Source organism: Heptranchias perlo, unplaced genomic scaffold (assembly GCF_035084215.1).
Source record: "Heptranchias perlo isolate sHepPer1 unplaced genomic scaffold, sHepPer1.hap1 HAP1_SCAFFOLD_254, whole genome shotgun sequence".
Lineage (NCBI taxonomy): Eukaryota > Metazoa > Chordata > Chondrichthyes > Hexanchiformes > Hexanchidae > Heptranchias > Heptranchias perlo.
In genome coordinates, this window is record NW_027139266.1 from 342,531 (window position 1) to 351,002 (window position 8,472).

At 45.7% G+C, this 8,472-nt stretch overlaps 1 non-coding gene across 1 annotated transcript; it reads right to left on the reverse strand.

Moving 5' to 3' along the window:
- Positions 1-275: 275 nt before the first annotated feature.
- trnaq-cug (transfer RNA glutamine (anticodon CUG)) lies at positions 276-348 on the reverse strand. Its single transcript has one exon. It is a non-coding gene; the product is annotated as a tRNA-Gln (tRNA).
- Positions 349-8,472: the final 8,124 nt, after the last annotated feature.

The window sequence follows — 8,472 nt, forward strand, 5'->3', positions numbered from 1 at the left end:
CCAGAGTTGTCATCTTCTGAATCTGACATTTTGAAGGCATCAACACATTTAATAACATCAAAAAATGAAACCGGTTGATCCGATAACCTGTCCGTGTCCCATGTGGAGGGAATGAGAAGGTAGAATCGGGAGGGGCTGGATATTTTGCAACGCTCACGGTTTCCTTTCACACAGCTCAGTGTTGTGTCTGTTCATATAACTGGATTTCATGAACTGGAGATCAGAGGTCGCACTTTGGACCTTTTATCACCCAGTTTGAGAAATAAAACACGAAACGCCCAGCGTGGGGCTCGAACCCACGACCCTGAGATTCAGAGTGTCATACTCTACCGACTGAGCTAGCCAGGCCGCCTGCATTGCCCTTTCCCATCCTATTATTGTAGAGAGGCAGCTGTTGATTTTGCTGCAGGGGTTCAGTTTGTCTGACAATCCCAGCGTCGCTCCTTCTGCACACTCGCTTTTCATTCTGGAGTCAGTCTGATGCCTTTTCCCCGTCCTCCAGCACCGCGCTGAGCAGGAGAGGAACATCGAGACAGGAGAGGGCCACTCAGCCCCTCTTCCTGCTGTCCCATTCAATTCGATCATGAGGTGGTCTGTAACTCAACTCTGTTTCCCCGCATTGGAAACATATCCCTTGGGACCCGAACCGAAAAAAGATCTGTCAATATCAGTCTTGTAAATTTGAATTGAGCCTCAATCCACATCCTTTTGGCCGAGAGAGTTCCAGCTTTCAGCCGTATTTTGTTTGCGAAAGTGATTCCTGATTTCTCGCCTCATTAATCGAGCACTAATTTCAAGATTAAACCCCCTCATTATGCATTCCGCCAACAGAGAGAGAGGAAAAAAGGCCGCCTGAAGCGGAGATTGAACAAAGGATCTGTGGATTTTAATTCGAACGCTACCCCATCTGAGCTATTTCTGTATTCTGTACATGCAATGTTTTATTTTTATTTGAAAATCACATAAACGTAGGTGCGATTTCCCTCTCGGTGAACAGAGTGCTTCGGAGTAATGAGAGCGAACAAACCGTGGATCTGATCCTTAACACAGACTGGTAGATCCACATGTGGAATTAAATCGCACTTGGGTAGCAGAGAGGTTAATGGCTCCTGATAATGAACCAGGGAGTCTAAGGGTTTATTAGTGTGGATCCGGTGGGGCAACGGGATCCCAGAGGCTGTCAGGGAATCAAAGGGCTTCTCAGGGGTTATCAAGGGGTGTGAGGCGATGAGGTATCAAAGAGTTTACGGCACTCTCAGAAGTTATCAGAGAGGGCAAGGGACTGCCAGATGTTATCAGGGAGGGCAAGGGACTGCCAGATGTTATCAGGGAGGGCAAGGGACTGCCAGATGTTATCAGAGAGGGCAAGGGACTGCCAGATGTTATCAGAGAGGGCAAGGGACTGCCAGATGTTATCAGGGAGGGCAAGGGACTGCCAGATGTTATCAGGGAGAGTCAGGGTGTGTCAGTGGGTAAGGGGCCCTCCGAGCTTATCAGAAAATGGAAAGGGCACGGAGGAGGTATCAAGATAACAGAGAGGGAGAGAAAACGCTCCTGAAACCCGGGACTGAACCCTTTAGATCTTCAGTCTGACTGAGTTATTTCGGTGCTCTGGACGTCCCGGAAATTCACTCGAAGGTCTGTTAGAATCGCAACAAAACTCTTCCTACAATCGCAGCCTCTAAACCTCCACCCAGGGCTTTCAATGGTGCAACTTTGATGAACTTCTGCTACTTTTTAATTTGTTCTCAGCAGTAACTGTTCACATCCTTTATCTGGCCCATGACATGGCATCGAGAAGAAAATGTCGATTGCAGCTTCACTGAAGCGGGGGACGCTTTGCACTCGTAAAAAAATCATACGCGAAAGAGACGGTTTGATCGAGGCGACACCAGGCCAGAGCAAAGGTCAGTTAATGTTTGCCGAGTGGCGAGAGGGAGAATTTGGAAATTCTGTGCGGTTGCACTGTGACTTGCCCAGATCTGCTTGGAGCGATATTCCCTTGAATTCATCACCTACAGGGACAATTTGATTCTCAGTTCCGGTTTTCTCCTGGTGCGCTTCTGAGATATAAAAAAATGAATGGATGATATCAACCTGAAACTCGTCACGTCCACGCTACAGACTCAAAGCTCAGCACAACTCCAATCTGTTTCAGTTGGAAATTGTTTCCCAGGGATGGACAGTAATGCGCTGTCTGAGGCTGCATTCGCTGCTTTCCGCCGGCAGCGGGTGATTGGAGAAAGCGGGGCCGGACAATGTCGCTGCTGTCACGGCCTCACTCACTCGGGGAGCTGGGGAACAGCGAAAAACTGATGGGTTTGATGCTGCGTCAAAAAAGCGGCTTCGAACTGCTTTTGTTAACTGAGGCAGCGCTGCACGATCCTTTAACGATCTCTCACAAATAAACTGAAACCTGTCGGAAGGTGAATAATATTTCACTTTAATCGTGAGCCCTCCTTTTGAACCTTGTCTGTCAAGAAGTATTTCGATCACCTTCAAGCCATTCTCGGTTTTTTGGATATTGTTCAGATACCTGTTATCCAGCGGCAGGTGGAATATCAGCCGCGCTCAGCTGGCAATGTTTACGGTCCATTTTTCTGTGAACAGAACGCACATTCGAAACCTGGAAATGGGAAACAACGAATTTTAAGGTAAAAGCTCCCTATTGTCCCCGGGTGGGCTCGAACCACCAACCTTTGGTGCTAACCAATTGCACCACAGTGAACACAACAGTGACCTTCTTAAACCGCTAATTCACCGAGCTGACGTTTGAGCTTGCAGCGACCAATGTAACAACTGTCTGACCATCAGTTTACTTTTCCAAAATAAAGGGTGTGCAGTTTGCACGAGTGAAAATCGGTGCCGTCTTCTTTCTGAACATCAAACTCCCCTTGCCCCTAAATGCCTGTATGTTGGAAGACTCGGTCCCCCAGTCGGAGAGAGGATTGATTTCTCGAGCTGTGATTCACCATTCTCTGTCCCAGTATTGCAGAAAATGAGATGAGATGAAATGAGCAGGTCCAACGAGCAGGTCTGTGACACTACACGGTGTCTACAAAGTTGTCTCTTGCACTTACAGTGAAGCGGACGGCAGTTTTCACTATTAAACCAGTAACTATGATGTTAAGAAAGTATGTGGCCGAGAAAGACTTGATTTCAGCGCGGTGACACTGGGCCAGAGTAAAGTTGTGATTGTCGAGTGGGGAGAGGGTGGATTTGGAACTCCTGTGCGGCTGCACTGCACATTGTCCAGATCTGCTTGGAGCGATATTCACTTCAATTCATCACTGACAGGGACAGTTTGATTCTAAGTTTATTTTCTCTGGTGCTTGGTGAGATTTCAAAATTGAAAGCGGCCCGTGCTTACCCCAAACTCGTCACTTACACTCTGACAGATACAAGGCCGTCACACTCTTCACCAGTGAGATGAAAATCGAGAGCGATTTCACGGTTGAATACAATGGCGAACAAAACTCAATCAAAGAAAGTGCAGGTCATTGATGGGCTTTAAAGTCCTGATTATTTGAACTGAACTTCTTCCCAAAGCGTTTGAGAGTCACGTGGGGCGATTTGGGGACTTCTTTTCCCTCTTTGCAAAATCTTCAACCGCAGTTCAAGATCAAAAGTCGAGGACAGAATGAGACGCCTTCCTGAAAATTGGGAACCAGAGAAGCAGATTTGAGTGCAAGGTTCTGTTTATTGAGAAAAAGCAGATGAAACATTCATCCCGGAACGATCCAGAATCCGATCAGCTCGAACAGCAACGGTTACCCCGTGATTTGGACACTCAGCCTTCTGGTGGCGGAATAAATAATGTCGATAGAAGCAGGAAGTTGAAAAGTGGGAATTGATAAATTAAGTGAGTGGTTAAAACTGCGGCAAATAGAGTTCAATGTGGGGGAGAGCGAGGTCATCCACTTTAAATCTAAGATCAATCAGTGTATTTTCTAAATGGTGAGAAACTAGGAACTGTGGAGGAGCAGAGAGATTTTGCGGTCCATGTACAGAAACCGCTACCAACCAGCGCACAGGTACAAAAAATAATTCGGACCGCCGGTTAGTTTATTTGCATAGAGTTTACCGTAATATCATGATCACGGATTCGATTCTTGTAATTTACTTTATTTATATCGGGTTTTTTAACTTTTAAAATCCAAGCTTTACAAAAAGGTCCCCAGACAAATTCCCGGGGACAGTTTATTGAATAACATCCATTGTAACGTTACCCCTGGGCCGGAGAAACACGTCTTTCTTTTTATTTGTCTTTCTCCGGTTTGCATATAAACGTTTAACTCGCGGCCTGTTCCCATTAATGATCAGCAGCAGCAACAGACAGACAGAGCGGGTCTGACCGCCCCGAGATGTGGAAAAAGCATCAATTTCGGACAAATGCATCAAATCAAATAGTCACCCGGCACCGAGAGAGACAAAACCAAGAGAAAAAGGCAGAAGGTAACAGAGAAGTAAAAACCAAATACAGACGATATAAATATTTCCCATCCTTGATGTCTCTCTATTCAATCCCCAATCCTTCAGTGGCGGGGATCAAATTTCACTGTAAATAAAGATCTTCAGTCCAACGAGCTCCCAACTGAGCTATTTCGGCCCCATATCAAAGCGTTCCTTTATTTCATTGTCTTGGAACAAAATATAACCCCAGGTGGAATTGCCCCTCCTGTTCATTCCTCAATTCATATAAAAACATCGCACTCATATATTCACACCCACAGTTCATATAAAAACATCGCGCTCATATATACACACCCACGGTTCATATATAAATATCACACTCATATATACACACCCACGGTTCATATATAAATATCACACTCATCGATTACTCCCACAGGTCATCTATAAATATCGCACACACATATACAAACCCACAGTTGATATATAAAAATCGCTGTCATACATAAACTCAAAAGTTTATAAAAAACAACGCACTCATAGATCCACACCCAGTTTGTAGGAGGGAGATCGGTACCGACTGCCAATGGAGCTCTCAGAGTGGGAGAGGCGGAAACAACAGCGACCGAACAAACTCTGGATCTCATCCTCAACACAGACCGGTAGATCCACCTGTGAAGTTACACCGCACTTTGATATCAGGGACGGTAACGGGTTCTGAGAAGGCAACAGGGCGTCTAATGGCTTCTTAGTGGCGATGCATTGGGGCAAGGGCATCTCAGCGAGGGGAAGGGGCAGTCAGAGGGCATCAGAGAGTATATTGAGGTCTCAGAGAGGGGAAGGGACAGTCAGAGGGTATCAGAGAGTGTAACGGGGCTCAGAGAGGGGTAGGGGCAGTCATAGGGTATCAGAGAGTATATTGAGGTCTCAGAGAGGGGAAGCACTGCCAGAGCGTATCAGAGAGTGAAGGACGCTCAGGGCGTATCAGTGGGTGAGGGGCACTCAGCGGGTATCAGAGAGTGTAAAGGGCGCTGACAAGGTTCAAAGAGGATAATGGACTCTCTGAGCTTATCAGAGAAGATAAGGAGCTCAGGGAGAATCAAAGAGGGTAAGGTGGGCTCAGGAGGTATCAGAGAGGCGAATGGATCCAGAGTTGGCGTCTTCTAAATATTACACTTCCTAACCATCAACATTTTGAATAACAGCAAAAATGAATCCTATTGAAACGGTATCTGCCGTGTCCCATGTGGAGGGAATGAGAAGATAGAATCGGGAGGGACTGGATATTTGGCAACGCTCACGGTTTCCTTTCACACAGCTCAGGGTTGTGTCTGTTTATATAACTGGATTTCTTGAACTGGAGATAAGAGGTTGCACTTTGAACCTTTCATCACCCACTGTGAAAAATAGAACACAAAACGCCCAATGTGTGGTTTAAACCCACGCCCCTGAGATTAGGAATTTCGTGCTTTACCGACTGAGCTAGCCGGGCCAGCGGCAGGGCTCCTTCCCATCCTATTATTGCAGAGAGGCGGGTGGTGAGGTTGCTGTCGGGGTTCAGTTTGTCCGACAATCCCAAGGTGGCTGAATCTGAACACCCGCTTTTCATTCTGGAGTCGGTTTGATGCCTCTCACCAGTCGTCCAGCCCCGCACTGAGCAGGAGAGGAACATCGGGACAAGAGAAGACCATTCAGCCCCTCGAAAATTAACGATCTCTCACAAATCAACTGATACCAGTCGGAATGTGAATACCATTTTACTTTTCCAAAATAAAGGGAGTGACATTCATTGTGAAAACAGCCTGATGTCGCTCACTGCAGAAATATCCATGTCAGAGTGAACGAGCTCGCCTGCAAACTTCGGACTTTGTCTGTCAGAAGTATTCCGACTTCGTTCAAGCCAATCTCGGCTTTTTTGGATATTTTTCAGATGCCTGTTATCCAACCGCAGAATAAATGGTCGAAAATCAGACGCACTCAGCTGGCAATGTTTACGGTACATTTTCTGGCAGATGAGACACACATTCGAACCCAAGAAATGCGAGACAATGAATGTTCAGGTAAAAAGTTGCTCAACCGTTCCCGGGTGGGTTCGAACCACAAACCTTTCAGTTAACCAATTGCGCCACAGAGACAGAGCTTGCAGCTGCTCAAGGACTAATTCATCGAGCTAAAATTTCAGCTTGCTGCGATTAGTATAACAGCTGTCTTACCAGCCGTTTAATTTTCCAAACGAAAGGGTGTGCAGCTTGTACGAATGAAAATTTGTGCTGTATTATTTCTGAACATGAAGCTCACCTTGCCATTAAACACCTGTATGTTGGAAGACTCGGTCCCCTCGTGGTCGAGAGGATTGATTTTTTGAGCTGTGATTCTCCATTCTATATTCCAGTAATATTCAGGTTTGCTGAAAATGAGACGAGATGAAATGAGCAGGTCCAACGAGCAGGTCTGTGACACTACACGGTGTCTACAAAGTTGTCTCTTGCACTTACAGTGAAGCGGACGGCAGTTTTCACTACTAAACCAGTAACTATGATGTTGAGGAAAAATATGTTCGAGAAATACTCGATTTCAGCGCGGTGACACTGGGTCAGAGTAAAGTTCAGTTCATGTGATTGCCGAGTGGGGAGAGGGTGGATTTGGAACTCCTGTGCGGCTGCGCTGCGCATTGTCCAGATCTACTTGGAGCGATATTCACTTCAATTCATCACTGACAGGGACAGTTTGATTCTAAGTTTCTTTTCCCCGGTGCTTGGGGAGATTTCAAAAATAAAGGCGACCCGTGCTCACCCCAAACTCGTCACTTACACGCTGACAGATACAAGGCCGTCACACTCTTCACCAGTGAGATGAAAGCGGAGAGCGATTTCACGGTCGAATACAATGGCGAACAAAACTCATTCAATGAAAGTGCAGGTCATTGAGGTGCCTTTAAAGTCCTGATTATTTGCACTGAACTTCTTCCCAAAGCGTTTGAGAGTCACGTGGGGCGATTTGGGGACTTGTTTTCCCTCTTTGCAAAAGTTTCAACCGCAGGTCAAGATCAAAAGTCGAGGGCAGAATGAGACGCCTTCCTGAAATTTGAGAAGCCGGGAAGCAGACTTTAGAGCAAGGTTCTGTTTATTGTGAAAAAACAAATAAAACATTCATCCCGGAACGATCCAGAATCCGATCAGCTCGAAAAGCAACAGTTACCCCGTGATTTGAACACGCCGCCTTCTGGTGGCGCAAAAATTAATGTAGATAGAAGCAGGAAGTTGAAAAGTGGGAATTGATAAATTAAGAGAGTGGGCAAATCTGTGGCAAATAGAGTTCAATGTGGGGGAGAGCGAGGTCATCCACTTTAAATCTAAGATCAATCAGAGTATTTTCTAAATGGTGAGAAGCTCGGAACTGTGGAGGAGCAGAGAGATTGAGGGGTCCATGCACAGAAACCGCTACCAACCAGCGCACAGGTACAAAAAATAATTAAACATCCGAATGTGCTGTTGGTCCCGCCGGTTAACTCATTTGCATAGAGTATGCCGTAATATCATGATCACGGATTCGATGCATGTAATTTATTTTATTTATTTCGGTTTTTTGTAACTTTTAAAATCAAAGCTTTGCAAAAAAAATCCACAGACAAATTGACGGGGAGAGTTTATTGAATAACATCCATCGTAACTTTACCCCTGGGCCGGAGAAACACGTCTTTCTTTTTATTTGTCTTTCTCCGGTTTGCAGAGAAACGTTTAACTCACGGCCTGTTCCCATTAATGATCATCAGCAGCAACAGACAGACAGAGCGGGTCTGACCGCCCCGAGATGTGGAAAATGCATCAATTTGGAACAAATGCATCAAATCAAATAGTCACCCGGCACCAAGAGAGACAAAACCAAGAGAAAAAGGCAGAAGGTAACAGAGAAATAAAAACCAAATACAGACGATAGAAATATTTCCCATCCTTGATGTCGCTCTATTCAATCCCCAATCCTTCAGTGGCGGGGATCAAATTTCACTGTAAATAAATGCGAGAATCGAAGCGAGGAAGAAGAAACGAAACAACCAAAAAC